Here is a 19506-nt window from a genome sequence, read left to right as displayed (position 1 = left end):
GACTGGATAAAGTAAATGTGGCACATATACACCAAGGAATACGAAGCAGCCATAAAAAAGGATGAGTTCATGTCCTTTGCAGGGACATGGATGAAGCTGGAAACCATCATTCTCAGCAAACTAACACAGGAACAGAAAACCAAACACTGCATGTTCTCACTCATATGTGGGAGTTGAACAATGAGAATACATGGACACAGGAAGTGGAACATCACACACCGAGGCCTGTCAGGGGGTCGGGGACTAGGGGAGGGATAGCATTAGAAGAAATACCCAATGTAGATAAACCGGTTCATTGGTGCAGCAAATCACCATGTCAAGTGTATACCTATGTAACAAACCTGCATGTTCTGCACATATATCCCAGAACTTAAAGTATAATAATTAAAAAAAAAAAGAATAAAAAAAAGAAATACCCGAGACTAGGTAATATATAAAGGAAAGAAATGTAATTGATTCACAGTTCAGCATGGCTGGGGAGACCTCAAGAAACTTACAATCATGGCGGAAGGTGAAGGGGAAGCAAGCTTGGACTTTCTCACATGGCGGCAGGAGACAGAAAAATGTGAGCGAAAGTGGGAGAGCCTCTCATAAAACCATTAAATCTATGAGAACTCATTCACTATCATGAAAACAGCATGGGGAAAACTGCCCCCATGATCCAATCACTTCCCACCAGGTCTCTACCTAGACACGTGGGGATTATGGGAATTACAAATCAAGATGAAATTTGGATGGGGACATAAAGCCTAACCATATAAGGCACTATCAAACAATCTCATCCAATATGAGAGGAAAGGGAGTTTGCCATGATATAGGACTTTTTGTACTCTTCCCACTTAGGCTCCACCCCTTATAATCATGATCAATTCATATTAGTACCATTAACATTAGTACTCCTGAACTTTGTGAGTGGACAGAAATGTATACAGAGAATATGTGCTCTTCCTCCAAGCCCCAATGTTCTTGATATTCCCAGGACAAAATTATGTACTTATCATAATTATCATCCCCTTCTCAGCTAACATTTTAGGAAGAATTTACTCCATGCCCAATACTACCATCCTATTTATTATCACATCAGTACCGAGCTGAGTTCTTTCCCATTCATAAAATATTCATTCCTTCAACATATCAATCACTGGCACTGCTTGTTGTACTAGCTTACATTCCAGTTTCTGGAATAAGGGAGACTAATAACAAATAAAATAATTTAACAGAGCAGTAAATACTATTAAATAAAATGGATTATTGTTAGAGAGTGACAGATATGAGGAGGGATGAAGAAGGGACCACATTAAGAAGACAATTCCTAGAGTCTCTTTGAAGTAGTGACATTTGAATGAAAACTTGAATGATGAGAAAGACTGGGGAACAGCTTGTTAGGCAGAGGGAGTGGCAAGTGCCAAGGAAAGGAGGTTGCAGGACACTTGGTGCTCTCTCTCCTCATGTTCATGGTACTATCCTTGCATTTCCTCTCTGAGATGTCCTCTTCCCTAATGCTCTCTTATGCTGATTTTTCACACCCAGGAGTATTCAGATGCCCACCTGGTCTACGTCCACAAGAAATATTACTGCCTTATTGGCTTTTACCAGCCTCATCTTAATATTGCACACTTGATCTTCAAGGCCTTAAAGAAGAAACAGCAATTTAAAGCAAACCTGCATCTTCAGCAGAACCACTGTCGATCACATTGTCTAACATGTCACAGCCTCTTATCTAAGAATGCATGGGATATACTCTTCATGGAATTTAGTGCCAGGAAACAAAAATTGTTCTAAAGATCTGTTTTCCTTCCTTAACCAATGAATTATAGATAATATTTCCTGTTACCCTTTTATTTTGGCTGCCAGGAACCACATAGCTAAAAGGTAGTGCTCCTATTACAATAATGATCTTATCCAGGTTTTGTGGTACATTCACTATTTCCCCCATTTACTTCTCTTGGTGGTTTCTTATCTTTATTTTGTTTTATTTTTACTGCCTTGTGTGAAAGTGCTTTTATTTAAGCTGCCTCAAACTTTTTGGAAATAGATGATATATAAATCATTAATCACAAGTACTTTCTAGACAAACACAAGTAACTTCCTCATTGCAAAATCTGATGTGTCATCCTGGTCTTGATGTTACTCACCCTTTCTCCACATGACATAACTCAGCTGATCTCCTTTCTTAAACTTTTTCTAATCTTTGGTGTAGGATTAATGTACATATGAATAAAACTGGCTAAAAAATCTTCACATCCTCGGCTTTATGGCATATTACAGTGTCTTCATTCTCTTTATAACACATTTTTATTCTGACCATCTTATGTATGAATGTATATACATGAATATAGCATGTATACATGTATGTATGCATATGTGTATATTTAGTTTCCTTCTTTTTCCACGTCCATTCATGCAAATATGCTCCAGAATTCTAAGTTCACCTGCTCTCTTCTCTTTTTCCTTTGGCACTTTTCTACTATTGTTACCTGGACATAAAAGACTTTCAAGTTTTATTTCTAGCTCTCTTCATTCTCTTGGGTTTGCAGTCCAAATTCTCTGGTACCATCTGGACCTCAGAGTTAGAATGAGGCCTTGTAGTTCATTCACCCTCCCAGTAATTAAATTTCCTCCATGACATCTCTGTCAAGAATTTGTCTATCCTACATTTTTTCAGTGACATTAAACTTGCTACCTTTCAAGGCAGCTTACCTAACCAGCTGGCTATGCCTCTTAAGAGTTATTTCCGGCCAGGCGCGGTGGCTCATGCCTGTAATCCCAGCACTTTGGGAGGCTTAGACCCGTGGATCGCCTGAGGTCAGGAGTTTGAGACCAGCCTGATGAACATGGTGGAACCCTGTCTCTACTAAAAATGCAAAAAAAAAAAATTGGCCAGGTGTGATGGTGGGCACATGTAATGCCAGTTACTTTGGAGGCTGGGGCAGAAGAATTGCTTGAACCTGGGAGGTGGAGGTTGCAGTGAGCCAAGATCATGCTATTGCACTCCAGCCTGGGGGACAAGAGCAAGATTCCATCTCAAAAAAAAAAAAAAAAAGTTATTTCCAATAGGATGGCAACATCTCTATGATGCGTGTCCACTGATTCTAATGCTATTCCTAAGGTAACAATAAGAGCAAAGACACATTGAATACAAAATGTGTTCTAGGGGCACTGCACACATTATCTCTTTACAACTCTGCAAGGCGGTTTTATTATTTTCATCATATCATTGGGACAATTTAGAATGTATAATCTTTTCCCACGGCTTTTCCCCAAATGGTGAAACACACATATCTTCCAGGGAAATCATTGTCTTCTAGGTTAAGAAAATACAAATTCCTCCAACCATGTCTCACACAAATTATTTTGTCTTGTAAGTTAATTTCACCACCTATATTCTTGACTTCTAACGATGGTATCAAAAATAAATTCAAAATAACATTGCAATTGTGACTTGGATATGCAGAATAGAACATAACAATTGCCAACTTCATTCTAGATGCTATATGGCTCTACTGACATAGCCTAAGATCATACTTGTTGCTTCCTACTTAATCAACCTGAGGTTTTTTAATCAATGGCGTACTAAACATCTGTGAGAACTCTGATGGCTATGTCAAACTATTTCCCAGACCGAAATCAATTTATTTCCTCACTAACCTCTTCATCAGTTTGACTTTTCCATGTCTTATAACATCTTTATTTCCCAGACTCATAGACTAAAATGCTCCCTGACAGCTTTATAGCTCTTCTTACATCTTCTGTATCTTTTTGTTCACCAAATCTTGAAGGCTCTGACTCAAACATTTTCTTACATCATCATCTTCCCATGGACCCTGCCCTTTGCTGTTTCTCAGTTTAGGCCTCTTCTTCTCTCACCTGGACAGCTGAAATTGTGGTGTTCCTATTTCCCTTGACCACCCCACTGCATGGACTGATGAAGTGCCTGTCCCATAGCACAGCTCCTACCTGGTAATCCTCTGCTCAGACAGCTTCAGCAGCACTCTGTCTAGCAACGAAAATTCCACCTTTTTACTCCGACATTAACAGCTGCCAGTATATATCTTATTTTTTAGCCTTATCATCTAGTGATTTCCTGCGAGTGCGGTATGCTTTTGAAATACTGTGCACAAAATGGTTTTAATTTTCCTGATTCTGCATCTATCTTTATTTACATTGTCTTTGAGCCTGGAAACCTTTCTTTGTCTGTCAAAATTCTGTCTTTCAATAATCTGAGAAAATGTCACAACCTCTGTGACACTTTTGCCAGATCGTGGTCTAGCCATTTAAAATTAATCTCATGCTGCTGACTTCTCACAGCATTTTAGTTCTTTCCTAGAATATAATAACAACAGAAATGTACATATAGGTCTTATCTCTTTATTCTTTAGGATCCCTCAGACTTGGCCTTTTTTTTTTTTTTAATTTTGCTATTCTTTGGTACAGAGTAAGGATTGAATTACACAGCACATTAATTAAGAAAAAGGAGACAGGAAACAGAAGAGGTAAAACTGATGAGTAGCAGAAACTGAAGAAAACTTGCAAATCTAATGCAAACACTTGGAAATTCAGACCCACACAGGCTGTATTTACCAATGCACCGAAAGATTTTTCTCTCTTTCCTTTGTTGCTACCTCTCTCTAATATAACTTTTTAGACTGTATCCTCTGATCTCTACTTTCAGGCACATAACCTCTTTCTTTTTCCCTAAAATCTAACCAGACTAGAACTCTCTTGGGGCTAATGGTCAGAGGCCAGCACACCAAGTGCCAAAGTTGATTTTGGTTGCAATCAGCCACCTCACTGAGTAACCACATTCACTGATCCTACTAAGTCATAAATCTCCATCCTCTTAAAAACAATCTCAGTGGCAATGAGCAGACAAGCTTTTCCAAGCTCACTTGTCACTCCCCCTAAGTCTTAATAAATATTTTAGATATTAAGCCATTGCAATGCCCTGTTGCTCAATAAAAAAAAAAAAAAGAAAAAGTTTATCATACATATTTATTCATTGCTGGTATTTTGAAACAAGACATAAAGCTCTTTGCACCACAAAGATAAAATTGATTTTATATAAGACGTACTTAAACAGTTGCATTTAGAAAGAAAACTTGGGGATAGATTATCAATATGATTGAATTTCAGTATCACCTATGAGAATTTTAAACTATTTAACATAATCTATGTTAGGTCAAGAAAAGTGCTTCACATTTTTTCCTTCCTGGAATTAACATTTATTTAATGGAATTCTACCTTATGAAACCCCACTTGCATTACTCAGATGTTCAGTCAATGAAATTACTGAATTAATGGGAAAAATTACCTTCTTAAGATTAGGTCACATGAATTCACGAAACTGGAAGTGGTTACATAATATAGCAGAGTTACATAATCACGTATTGAATGATATTATACTTTAAGATATAATGAGTTTTTAACTAATAGTCTTGTTTTCTGAGCCCAGCCTTCCTGCTTTTTACTTGACTCTCCTTCTCATCTCACTGGTGCCTCCCTCTCTATTCTCAAGTATGTATCCTTTCTTCCTGAATATTTGGTTATGATTATGCAGGCATCATGTAAGTTGTTTCTCATAAATAAAAGGGGAAACACACATATATGCATATACTGACACACAAAATCATCTTTTCAAGATATTACAGTTTGGAGTCAATGCCAGTGTGGGAAGGACTTCTCTATTGCTTGGTTTTGAGTATTTAAAATGATAAATAAATGCAACTTTCAACTAAATCCATCATTTATATAAACATAGGTGGTCATTAGACATTGAAGTTACTAAAAGTAACTTAGTCTAAAATAATTCTTCATCAGTGAAAACTGAAGTTACTGGACTTGAGTAGATGAAGAAAACATGGACTCCAAAAGCTTGAGTCAAATTTGCCAATATTATTTTCTCATAAACTAGCACAGAAATCACAATCAGGGCAGTTTACTCCTGACTACCAGATAGAACATTTGAGCTCTTGATACGTTTTAAATTTCAGGCAACAAAATTATGTAAACATCCTAAAATTACATAAAATAAGAGTAAACACCTATTTCTTTTTTTGTTTGTTTGTTTTTGAGACGGAGTCTCGCTCTGTCGCCCAGGCTGGAGTGCAGTGGCCGGATCTCAGCTCACTGCAAGCTCCGCCTCCCGGGTTTACGCCATTCTCCTGCCTCAGCCTCCCGAGTAGCTGGGACTACAGGCACCCGCCACCTCGCCCGGCTAACCACCTATTTCTCTATGAACTATTAGGTGTACAAAAAGCAAAGATACTCCTTTCTCCTCAATTTATCTATTTAGAAATACTAATAACAATAATAATAAGAAGAATGAGTAGGGAAAATCAAATGTCAAGCCTCACCCAAACAGTATGTAGGGAAAATGTTAGTACTCCAATTCACAATGAAGCATTTTACCTCAATTTACATTGGAGTATTTAATACTCCAATTCACAATACGGCATCAGTTAATCATAATAGTTTGTAAATTATATAGGTCATTGTATTGCTTTATAGCATGTCTATGCCTTAGTGCTCCAATAAAAGATACTAGTTTTCCTTTGCTTTTATCTAGTGAATTTTGATCATACTAAACTCACAGGTCACAGGTAAAATACTGTATGGTAGTGCTGAGTATAAATAAATTGAGAAAGAAATAGGTTCAAATCTTACATTAGCATACATTTTTACTTATTAACAGCTCGGTCAAAGATTTAATGACAAGCATGTTAAATGTAGTGGCTGACAGGAGTGCAGAGCTCACCTTCAAGTTAATTGATTCACAATATCAATGTCTTTCATTTCCATAGTTAGACATATTAACTATATATTCATGACATATCTCTAGAAAGGGTTTGAAGTGTTCACTCTGATCTTATAAATCATATAAAATCTACCTAGATCAAGGCAAATCTAACTGCTAGATTTAGAAATTGCCCTAGTGATTTTAACAAGTTGGTATTGAAAATGGTTTTCTTTCTCAAAATTAAATGTATTTTTTTTTCATCCAAACCGAGGACTCTGGGTTTTGGTCAAGGTACTATATGATAAACAGATTGTAATCAAAGATGGAACTGCAACAGTATCAGGAAAAAATTCTAAAATATTGCTAGTGCATGGGAAATGTGAACCCTGAAGAAGGGCAGGGATCTCACTCTCCTTCCCCCTTTGTTCATCCCCTACACCAGTGTTTTAGAATAACTTACATTACAATGATTACACAGCGTAGCCTGTAAGTGAGGGAGGAAAAGGCATAGTACAGATGTATGTACACATTTTCTTTATTTCAATGAGAAGGAATTGGGTGTTGAGGTAGGTTCACAAAGAGGGTTAAGCCTCCAGTCTGTTGTTTTGATATTATGGTCGAGGTTGTTAAATTATCCACAAACAGAGCCACTTCCTGCTTTTCTTCTTCTTATCTCTGAGTCTCTGCTTAGCAGCTTACTTGAATATTAGTGGTAGAGGCTCCTAAATATTGGATCAATTAGTCTATTGCTAAACCCTAAGGAAATCTTTGCCTGTTACTCCCATGTTGTATTTAGCTATGACTTCACAGCTTAGAATGACCAGTACTCACCAGACAAAAGAAAAAGAAGTTGAAGAAGCTTATACATGAATTCCTTGTGGAAAGGGGCCATGTTTAATTAATCTTTTTATCTAAAAACATCACAGAGACTAGCACACAGTAGGTGCTCAAATATGTTTATAAATAGGTTGGTGAAACAAACTAGTCAGAAAAGGATAACACAGGAAATACATGGAGAACAACCTAAACATTAATAAGGACCAATTAGTCAAGACAAATACTGGCACAAAATTAAAACCCCTTCAAGCACTTATTGTTTACACGATGTTTCTTGTATCTATTTTGATTTATTACCTCTAGTAAAATACCTGATATTTTCATACTGAGTACCAATATATGAAGGATTTTATAGACATAATTTCTTTTAATCCTTTAACATTTTTAAATTGTCTTCAGTTTTACAGATAATGATACTAAGGCTCAAAGAAGTGAAGCCTAAATCCCTGGTTATTTGAATCTAAAACCTGGGCTCTTTCCACCAAATTACATTCTCTGCTTTTAAAGTCTCCTTCTTTTAAGAGCAATTTTCCATAAGCTTTTTTGCCTCATATGAATTCAATCATATGGATTGCTGTGTTTCAAATAGTAAACGTTCAAATATTGTTGAGTTTGATTAAATAAATCCTGAAAAAATAGGAGAGTTTATGGTAACAGGACGTGGACATGGGGTCGTCTATCAAGAGCCAAAATTAACTCATAAAATCTGTAGATTACATGACTTATCATAAATACACCAAAAAAACAGGCTCCTACCTTTCATAGAGACTGGAAAACAGAGAAACAACTTTCACAAGAGTTTTCACTGGATTTAACTTACTATACTATTGGGAAGAGTCAAGATAATTTTTAAAATGAAATAAACACTCACATGCTCATTCCATTTATGTCATAATTTCCCCCAGGTTGTGTCTGTTTTACCGTAATGTGATGTGTATTTCAACAGCCAATCAGCAGTACTGTACTGTGAAAAGCCTGTGACCAGACATAAGGCAGTAAATATTTGCTTTGTGAACCACAATCATTGACTACAATAGACTTATATTTACTGACACAGGGATTTAAAAAAATCTCATATACAAAGCTTAAGAAATACAGCGATTTTAGATATTTATTACTCATGCTAGAATACAAAGTATAAAGTACTTCTCTAATTTCATGAAAAATCCTGCACATCTAATAAATAGTAGAGTAAAAATTCAAATCCATTTCTATTTGAAATAGACGTTATTTTCCACCATAGGTCACTGCTTCTCCTAAAGGGAACTCTCATCATTATAAATTCTGAATTACTCAGGTTTTACTGTATTTGATAAACTGGTACCACTGATGATTATAAAATTTTACACTTTCAGCTGGGCGCAGTGGCTCACACCTCTACTCCTAGCACTTTGGGAGGCTGAGGTGGGTGGATTGATTGCTTGAGCCCAGGAGTTCAAGACCAGCGAAACCCCAACTCTACAAATAATGCAAAAATTAGCCAGGCGTTGTGGTACACACCTGTAGTCCCAGCTCCTGCAGTGGGAAGATGACCTGAGCCCAGGGAGGTTGAGGCTACAGTGAGCCATGATTGAGTCACTGCACTCCAGCCTGGGTGACAGAGTGAGACCCTGTCTCAAAAAACAAAACAAAAACATTTATACTTTCTAGATAGTTTAATACCTAAGGACTTTGTAGATTTTCCAAGCTAGATAATTAAACTTTTGAAACCAAATTTATCAAAAGTTACAGAACTTTAAAAGTCAAAAACAGGAGCTTACAAGACCACTGAATCATGTGCAACATCGCAGATACAGAGCTCATTAAGGTAACACATTAAATTCTTACTTTTAACATGTTTAAATTTCACCTAGAGCTTACAAGTTGAGGTAAGATATGATTCTAACCTGACATGGTTTTATAATTAAGCTTAATTGAGTCATTCTGATGAGAAATCACAATGAACGTCCCTAGGCTCTCCATGTATTCCCATCTTTCCTTTCAACCCCTTTATCTCAGAAAAACTCGGAAGTTCTTCCATAACATTGGCAACTGGCAGAAACAATCCATGACTATCTGGGAACTCTTCAGACACAAGCTTCTCATAGTAAGGTGTTTGTGAGCAAATTGTTTACTGGTTCTGCACTTCTAAAAACAACTGTAAAGTCTGGGAAACTCGGGGGTATAGCAGTATGTGATGAATCCCGATACCCTGGCTGATCCAGCCTTTCTGGTTTAGCCACAGTAATCTTTGTGTCTTTACCACATGGAACCTTTGTCACTAAGCATTTCCTTTCCTTGTTTGCTGTTGCCTTTTAAAAAATTAATATTAGCATTCAAACAAATAAGAAAAATGTACCAGACTAGCAGTGGAAACACAGGCTAAAGACTTGAACGAGCCATCCTCAAAGATGAAAACTGCTTATCAGTATGTCAAAAAGTAATCAGTCTTATTGGTAGCCAAAGAAATAAAAGTTTGAAAAATATTATTTTCACCTATCAAGTTAGCAAAGATTTTTTAAAGAATGGCATTATGTTGGCAAGAACTAGCTGTTCTAAGCATCGTGCCCAAAGGAGAAAGTGCAATAGAGATATGCATACAAAATTTAGGCATGAGGATCAAAACCCAAAGATAAAAGAATGGCTAAATAAAGACATCCATAAGGTGAACTATTTTGTAGTCACTAAATCGCATTAAAAATATCAATTTTAATTTCTTGAGAAACAGCAACAAAGGAATGTTAATTTTTTTTGGAAGTATGAAGTTCTAAAACAGCCATCCCAACCTTTTTGACACCAGGGCCCGGTTTCGTGGAAGACAATTTTTCCACGGATGGCAGTGGGGGTAGGGGAATAGTTTTGGAAGGAAACTGTTCCACATCAGCTCATCAGGCATTAGATTCTCATAAGGAGTGCACAACCTCAATTCCTTGCATGCGCAGTTCACAATAGGGGTCACGCTCCTATGAGAATCTAATGCCAGCTACTGATCAAACACGAAGAGGAGCTCAGGAGATAATGACTAGCCACTCACCTCCTGCTGTGCTGCTGGGTTCCTAACAGGTCATGGGCTGGTACCCATCCACAGCCCAGGGGTTGCGGACCCCTGTTCTACAACATGATTCAAATTCTTAAAACAATGGTACATTTATATAAAGGAAATAAACTTGTGGTAAACTATGCTGTGTTTTCAATAGCAGTTCTTTAGATATTGAGATAATTATAAGCACTCAGTACATGCCAAGCACTATGTTCAGTACTTTATATACACTGCATTGTATTTATGCTTGCATCCTGCCTTCATCCCTCTTGTGTGTCTGAGGAAACTGAGGCTCAGGACAGATTAGTAACTTGCCTATAGCAATAAAGTTTTTAAAGGGAGGCGCCACAATACAAGCTAAGGCCAGCTTGACCCAAAATTTGTGCTCTTCACATCCATATCTGCCAATAGGTAATTTTGTATTGTAGGGGATCTAAAATAAGCAAATTTTGCTTTCATCATTGGGAAACAAATCAGTAACATAAACGTTGTATTAAACACACATATATTCTCAAAATGACAATTCTGAAAATTGCTTCCTCCAAAGATGTAGGACCATAAACATGAGTTTTAGGAGCCCAACTAGTGTACTTGGTAAACAGTGTTAAGTGCTGATTTTAAAAATGCAATTCTTATCTTGGAAGACTTTTGTGAGCCACGTCGACCCTGCAAAATGTATTAATTTAGGAAAAATTATTTTACACCTGCTTTTGCCAGATACCGTGCCAGGTGCTGGCACAATAGCAGAAATAATAGTCTAAATGAATTTCTTTGGAAGTTAGGAAAGTGTCTTTTTTTCAAAGATAACTGTGGGTAGGGAGAGAAGGAAGGTGGGAGTGTCCATCAATCTCACATTGAAAGTCTTGGCTACCTATGGCAAATGATTATTTTAAGGTTTTCCATAAAAATATATTTGTCTGAGGACCCATGACACTTCCTTGGAAATGTCATATAATTTTAAGCCTCCCCAATGCATTCACATTTATACTCTAACTATAGTAATCAGGTGAAATAAAATGCTTTTAACATCACATAGCGTTATTCTCATCCTCTGGATATATAGTGGTCCTTCAATTTGCCTTCCTTGGTAGTGCAGTATTTTCAGTGTTAAGTAAGCAGAGTTGGAGAGTATCAGAAACAGGATTCTCAGCAGAAATGTGGTTGAATGGACTCCCAGTCCTCTTAGCGTCGTACATCATCATCCATGCCTACCTTCCTTTTCCAGGAAAGCCCATGTAGTTTAGCAAATGGACTTCTGACACAAAGGCCATTATCTCTACAGCTTCAGTTTAACAGGTAAATTCTTTCTTAGACTTTTTACTCTGTAAGTCAACCAGAATTTTGATCAATTCAGATTCAAAATTTTCACTTTTACTTGGCTGTAACAAGAACAAATGGGTAAGAATATATATTTCTCCTTTTCTTCAAAGACCGTGGCCCTCGTGGTAGAAAATGTTAAGGAAGGTTTATTATTTGTATTATTAATTCTTATTATGCAAAAGTATAAAATATTTATAGGAATGATAATGAACTTAAACCTTAAACATGATGAATTCAAATAAATGAGTACCTCAGAGGAAGAGCCCTACAACCAAAGAGATACCTATTTGAGAAGGAAATGCTGTTTGCCTTAGAATGAACAGGATAGTAAATTTAACTCTCCTTGTTAATTCCCTTCCATGGGGACTAAACGCCAAGGAGTAGTTGAGGAACTATAGCAAAAAGGGTCGAAATCAATCAGCATAAGACACCTTATGTTGTTTGTTCTGTAAATTAGACGGTTTTCTTAATCTTTCAGACTAGTTTCAGGAGGAAGGATGAGTGCCCGTGGCTGTGAGATCAGGTGTCACTGCCATGGAGATTTATCTTATTTAATAAATAATACCACCCATCTTTTTGTAATAACAAACACTTTTTTTCTCGTTGCCTAAAACTAAATAAACTACTCTCCTATAGTCGCTCTAAGTGTAGGTTTCAAAAGATTATAAAAGCTAGTGAATAAATCCAGTCTCCCATGGGTATGCTAATTACTGTTTTAGTTCATGTTAACAGAAGAAATGGCTTAACAATAGTAACAACTGGAGGGGGTCAAACTTCTCATTCATTTGTATTAAACCACCCTTTCATTAGATAGGAGTGCTATAATGTATATTTCTTGGATAATACTCTCACTACAAAAGACTTTGGAAACAAGTACAATGTACTTTAAATGTTTCACGGTTTGCAAGTTATTTCGTACACGCAGCGTCTAGCAGCTATGAATTGAGGAGGAAAGCATTATTTTCCACTACACGAATAAAAATCAATTCTCACGTCTTCAATTAAATGATTTTCTGAAGGGTTCATCACCCGGAAAACCAATATGTATGAACGCCGGAAGTGCAGATGGCACCCAGCCTCAGAACTGCTTATTCTAGATGGGAACCAAACTAAGATTTCTCTTTATTATTTGTGAAAGCGATCCCACGCTGGAGAGAATCTCGCCGTAAAACAATTTAAGAAAAGAAAGAACTCTAAAGTGTGTGAAGTTCTCCAGACAAATCTTACAGTGACTCTTTTAAGGAAAGAAGCATTTATGGAAAGGTCAGGGGATGTCAGGAGAGTTATGCCAGGAGCCAGGGTCAATCGTCCCCGGGTGACAGGGGTTCTCCCAGGTAAGCAGGCGTCCCGGGCTCCGCGCGAGGCGCAGGGCTCAGGGCGCAGGGCGGGTCCCGTACGCCGGGCGGGCGCGCGGGCATCTTTGTGGCCAGGCGACCCCGGCTCGCTCTCCCGGAGCCCAGGGACTACCGAGGCTGGCGCGGGCTGCCGGGGACGCGGTGCCAGCAGCCACCGGCTCGCAAGGAGCAGCTCCCACCCGCAGCTTCCGAGGCCAGCTCTGTCCCTCCGCCATCCTCTAGTCCTCCGGCATTTTTCAGGGAGACAGAGAGGCAGGGAGAAGAGGAGAAAGCGGCGGTCTCTGCACCCAGCCTCTGCCGCAGCACTCGAAGAGGGACAGCAGGGAGGCCGGCGGGGAGGCAGAGATTAAACTGATTCCATCGATCACGGAAAGACCATCATCACCTACAGCTAAGGAGGCTCCGACGCGCCCATCCAGGCAGCGGCTCCCGGTTGGTGGGTGGGCGTTCCTCGTCCTCGCCCCCTCAGTAGCTGTGAAATCCACCCCGCGCTGCACACGCCAGGACTCCCTTTCCTTTGACTAAGGGGAGGGGAAGGAACAAAAGAGACCCCCCACCCCCTACACACACACACACACACACACACACACACACACACACACCCCTCCGGTATTTTACTGCTGCTCAAAGGATTCATTTTCGCAACCTCTTCTGCGAACACCTTCCCCACCTGAGCAGTGCATATTCCCAAAGGTAAAGAGACATAAAGGAGGAAACACAGCACCCGAGGTGATCGGTCGATTGGACACTGTTGATTGCACACTCTCCTCGCTCCCAGCCAACCGCACAAAACCCGCAGCACCTCGAGCCCCCGGCCCGGCCCTTCCTGGCCGCCCCCAGCAGGCGCCCGGCTCTCCGCGGGAACTCTGGGACCTGGCCGAGCGTTTCCCGGCCGGCAGGACACTCGCTCGGCTCCTCGCAGCAGCTGAGGGCAGCGAGCGGACCGCGTATAGGCAGCAACGCGGGATTCAACTTCCCGGACCCGCGGCGCAGCCCCCGCTCCCGCCCAGGGCGCAGCGGCCACAGCTAGACCCCAGCGCCGCGCAACCGCCCCCGCCGGGGCACGGGCGGTCGCGCTCTCCGCCCCCTCCTTCCTTCACCTCCCCCCTACCTTGAAAAAAATCCATCCATTGGTGCAAAGCAGACATTTTGATGTCATTTACTTAGCACCGCTCGGTTTGGAGGCAGCGTCTTACCCGGTCGCCTGGAGATGTGGGCAGCGCGCCGATGGGTCCAGGGGAGCGGGGCTGGGTGGCTCGGTCCTCTAGCAGAGCCGGTTTGCTGCCATCCGCCCAACTTCAGCACCCAGCGGGCGAGGAGAGAGGGAGAGCGGCGAGGATGCAGGGGAGGGGGAGGGGGAGGAGGGAGAGGTGGGCGGGGAGGGAGCGGGAGCCGCTCGGCAGCGCGCATGCGCCTCGCAGCCGGCGCAGCCCCTCGCCCGCCGCGGCCGGAGGGGCCACTCCCCAACCCCTGCGCGCGGCCGCGAGTCCCGGCCCCGCCCCCTCGCCGGGCGGCCCCCGGCTCCGCCCGATCTCGCGCGCTCGCCTGGGCGCGGCGCCCACCGTGCTGAGGGGCTCGGCAGGGACTCTTGGCTTCGGCGACGCCCGTCCGGAGCTTCCCGGGAGCCCTGGAGTCCCGAGAGCTTCTCTGAGTGACAGAGGCTCTCCGCCGGGTCCCTGCAACTCCACTCGCCCGCAGCCCGCGCGCTGCTGTCCTGGGCTGCGCGAGAGCCTTGCACCCAGGAGCTGGCCTGCCAGGCGCAGCAGCCTGCCTGCTGCGGGTCCCGGAGGAGGTATTGCCTGCGTGGGGTGTCAAGAAAGTGTGAAGTTAAGCAAGTTTTGCTTCCTGAAGGACTTTATAAAGCGTCCAGTACTTTACTGACTTTCTCACCCAGAAAGAGGACCTTTTCTCCTAAGAATCAATGCAGGTGCTCTCTGGCCTAGCCCATGCCAACTGCCTCAGGCCCCCGGAACACTCGCAGGAGCAGAGTTTGAGTGAGAAAAGCCTATGACAAGGCAAGAGTGGTAAATTATTAACGGAGGTGCTTATGCTTGGGGCCTGGAGCATCCTTAGGCCCTTAGCATATCAGACCTTAGTTACCAGGTCTGATAATCGTTCTGTGCCCAAGTGAAGCCCAGCTTGGTAGGGAAGGAGCTTGAGATACTTAATGCAGTCCGATGGCTAGATTGTACCTCCGATGATTAGACTGAAGTATTTGTGCGGAGGGAGTGGAGAAGCAGTGTCTTTTTCTTAAGATACCACATCTGTGCGAAGAGGAGGGAGTTCCTGCAGGAGTGAATGGGCTTTTTTTCCTTACACCTAATTAAAACAGATTACTTGTAAATCTGCGTGAGATGTGTTCATGTAAGCAAGTGTTGTGTTATTTCAGCCTACTGAACTCTCCTGTGCCTCCACCCTAATACACTCAGAGGTACTTGAGTTAAATGTGTCTCAGGGCCTCCCTTGGCTTTGAGTACTAGTGCTCTTAAAAGTGCCTTCAGTTTTGTTGGATTTCACAGAAGTGCTTGTCTTTGTCTTCCAGGCTGCTATTACAAAATACCGTAGACTGGATGGCTTATAAGCAACAGAAACTGATTTCTCACACTTCTGGAGACTGGGAAGTCCAAGATCAAGATGTAGGCAGATTCCTTATTTGATGAGGGCCCAATTCCGAGCTCATGGACTGCTGACTCCTTGCTGTGTCTTCACGTGCTGGAACTGAGCAAGGGAGCTTTCTGGGGTCTCTTCTATAAGGACACTAGTCCTGTTCATGAGGGCTCCACCCTCATGACCTAACCACCTTCCAAAGGTTCCACCTCTTTATATCACCACCTTGGGGGTTAGAATGCGAACATATGAATTTTGGAGATTCTAACACATCTAGTCCACTGCAGTATTGATCCGCGGTAGATAAAGATAAAAAAGTTCTTCACCAAAAATGGTTTGAGCAACATTGAATCCTATATAACTTTCAGATTTATATCTTTAGTCCTGGCCTCACAACAGAACTCTTTTATGTCCTCCACTACCTTTACATCTCCACTTGAGGAATAATTGTCATAGCTGGTATTTATTGAAGAATCACTATATGTCAGGTACAGATCTAAATTCTCCTCATATTTCATATTCGTTGTTCACAACAACCCTACAAGGTAGATACTATTATTATCATGGTTAACAGGCATCTCCGAAGCAGAACTCCAGATATCCACCTCCTCCAAACCTGTTCCTCCTCAAATTGTTCTACTCCGTTGTTCATTCCAAAAATTTAGAAGTCATCCTTGTTTTGTTGCTTTCATTCATCCCCACACTCAATTAATTAGTCATGTTTTCTTCACTTCCAAAATATATCTCCAAGTCATCAACTTTGCTCCCCCTCTATTGCCACAACCTTAGTCCAAGCTATTGTCATCTCGCACCTGGGCAACCACAAAAGTCTCCCATTCTGTCTGCTCATTTCTATCCTCCACAACCCCAAACAACACCCTCCTAAGAGCTGAACGATCTTTTAAAAACAATCAGGTTGTGTCATGCCCTTTCTTAACATGCTCAAATGAGTTTTTTTTTTCCCATTGCACTTCAAATACAATTTGTAATTCTTACCACAGCCTAGAAGGTTCTATATACTATTGTACCTAACTAGTTATCTTATACCATGCTTCTATAGATCATAGCTACTGTGTTTTAACAATGTAGACCTGCTTATTTAGGTTTCTTGAAGAAATCTAACTTGTAGTATTTGCTGTTCTTTCTGCTGGGAATCCTCTGCACCAGATCTTTGCATAGCAGACTCCTTAATATCACATAGGTGTCTGCGGAAATAACACTTTTCAGAAGGCTTCATCTGACCACCCAATCTAATCTGCCCCAGTGAGTTCTTTTCTGTTGGATCCCCTTATTTCATTGTCTTTAAAACACTTCACTATCTGAATCAGCTTGGATTCATTTGTTTGCTTATTCATTCTCCTCAGCCCCTGCTAAAATAAAGGATCTCAAGAGCTTTGCTTTCACTTTTCAGTGTTTTATCTTTAGTGCCCAGAACAAGATTTGACACATAGTATATACTCAGTAAATAGTTAGCGAATGAAGGCCAGATTGAATAAATAAACTTAGAAAAGTGTTCTTTGTTTTTTGCTGATGCTTCTTCTTGGATCCTAATTGCTGCCTTTGAGGATCTATTGCTTTTCAGAAGTGAACAGATAGACCGCATTGTTTCCTCTGCCCAGCCCATCCCAGATGGTGCCATGATGTTTCCTCTGCCTAGCTCATCACACATTGCTCCATGCAGGGGTGTTCATTTAAACTAGATGCCAGGGTAAGGCTCCCACAACCCACTTTTAAAACAAGCATGCTCAATAAAAAATGGACCCTTACTTCCATAAATTCTTACAATGACTGTTTGGGCAATTTTTGTATGACAACTTGGCTATTCTGCCATTCATTTAATTGCTTAAGCCAAATGTAACCCCTTGGTGACTTTCACGGTTGCAGTTGTGTAATCCCTTATGCATGAGCAAGAATCTATAATAATAGTATTCTAGGACTGAAAATGTTGCCTACCGTCTGAGAGTTGAGTAAATGGGTGGAAACAACCACAGCTTGTTGTTGAGTAGCTGGGACTTTAATGAAAGTCACCTTGTGGAGTCTGACCACTTGCAGTCCCTGTGTATATCTTGGTGGTATGGTTTGAGTTTGTCCGCTCCAAAACTCATATTGAAATTTGATCCCCAACTTGGTGGTGCTGGAAGGTGGGGCCTAGCCGGAGGTGTTTGGGTCATGAGGGTGGATCCCTCTTGAATGCCTTGGTGCAGTTCTCCAGGTAGTGAGTCAGTTCTCACTCGGAGGAGATTGGAAAAGTTCTCATGGGAAAAACAAGTTCCCTAGAGGGGAGATTCTTACAAAACCAGGATGCTTCTCGGGCCTTGTCTCTTTGCATGTGTCCACTTCCCCTTTGACCTTCTTTGCCCTCTTGTGATGCAGCATAAAAGCCCTCAGTGGAAGGCAGGGCCATGCCCTTGAATTTCGCAGTCTGTGGAACTGTGAGCTAAATAAACCCGATCACTGTCTCAAGTATTCTGTTATAGCAACACGAAACAGACCTGGACACTTGGTCTAGGGAGTTGTCTGCAACCCCACTGACATCAAGTAATGACCAGATCAATAATTCAATTCAGTAAACTTCATTAATATCTACTATATGCCTGGCATGATGTCTTCAAATTTTTTTGCAAAAGTAAATGTTTATACAGTTATCCTATAGGGCTCAGAAATAGATTTCAGTTCATTTTGGCAATGGGGATGCCTTCTCTTTATGCAGAATTTCAGGGCTCACTGAGCCAGTCGTCATTAAACAGCTATGTGGTAATTATGAAAAGGTTCATTTGATCATGAGCATTTCCCTACCATAATGAATTTTTTTTTTCAAGTAGAGAAATGCTGGACACAGCAGCAGTTTAAACAGGTATAATGGCTTTATAGTAAGGCACAAAGGAGATTTGCAGACAAGATATTTGCAGACAGAAAATATTGCAAAAGTACAGACTATCAACATCAAAATATTTAGTGTACATTTATCCATAATTAGGAATATTTGTCATCATTAAGAGAGCTGGAAATTACCTCAGTGAGTTTGGTACCCTACAAAAGTATTTACAGGAAGGAATTATGTAGCATTTTAAAATTTTATTCTCTTTTCCCACATGCTTATTTAAAAGAAGCTGTTTTTCTTTGAAAAGCAGAGGGAAAGGAAATTAATTGTTTGGCTGAATCTAGAAAACCCTGACTGCTCCAGCCAGGCAGACTTCTCCAGAGTGGAATGTGGAAGGATAATTAGAACATGACTGCTTCAGCAGACTTTTTCTATACTTTTAGTAAATAGGGCTAAACATATTTCTCCAACTGATTTTAATCAAACCATTGAGACAGGTTCATCCCAGGGAACTTATTTAGATGGAAAATACTTGCGTTTCTTCATCAGTATTCAAGGGAGAGAAGAGAAAAGAGAAGAAAGGAAAGATAGCCTGCTTCCCAAAAACTGTAAAATGAAATATAGAATTTCATATTTTCTATGTACTATACTTAATTATGGTTTTCTATTTTTTCTTTTACTTTTTTTTTTTTTTTGAGACATAGCTTCGCTCTTGTTGCCCAGGCTGGAGTGCAGTGGTGCAATCTTGGCTCACTGCAACCTCCACCTCCTGAGTTCAAGTGATTCTCCTGCCCCAGCCTCCTGAGTAGCT

General features: G+C 40.8%; 1 protein-coding gene across 1 annotated transcript in view; it reads right to left on the bottom strand.

The window, feature by feature from the left end:
* Positions 1-14616, bottom strand: part of RGS17 (regulator of G protein signaling 17) — a 124090-nt gene extending 109474 nt beyond the window's left edge. Inside the window, exon 1 of the mRNA XM_033235013.1 lies at positions 14464-14616. The gene's annotated coding sequence lies outside the window, so the exon portion shown is untranslated. The remainder of the gene's footprint in view (positions 1-14463) is intronic.
* Between the last annotated feature and the right edge of the window lie 4890 nt (positions 14617-19506).

This window comes from Trachypithecus francoisi, unplaced genomic scaffold (assembly GCF_009764315.1).
Source record: "Trachypithecus francoisi isolate TF-2019V2 unplaced genomic scaffold, Tfra_2.0 Lachesis_group15, whole genome shotgun sequence".
Classification (NCBI taxonomy): domain Eukaryota; kingdom Metazoa; phylum Chordata; class Mammalia; order Primates; family Cercopithecidae; genus Trachypithecus; species Trachypithecus francoisi.
This window is presented reverse-complemented; position numbering and strand designations above follow the sequence as displayed.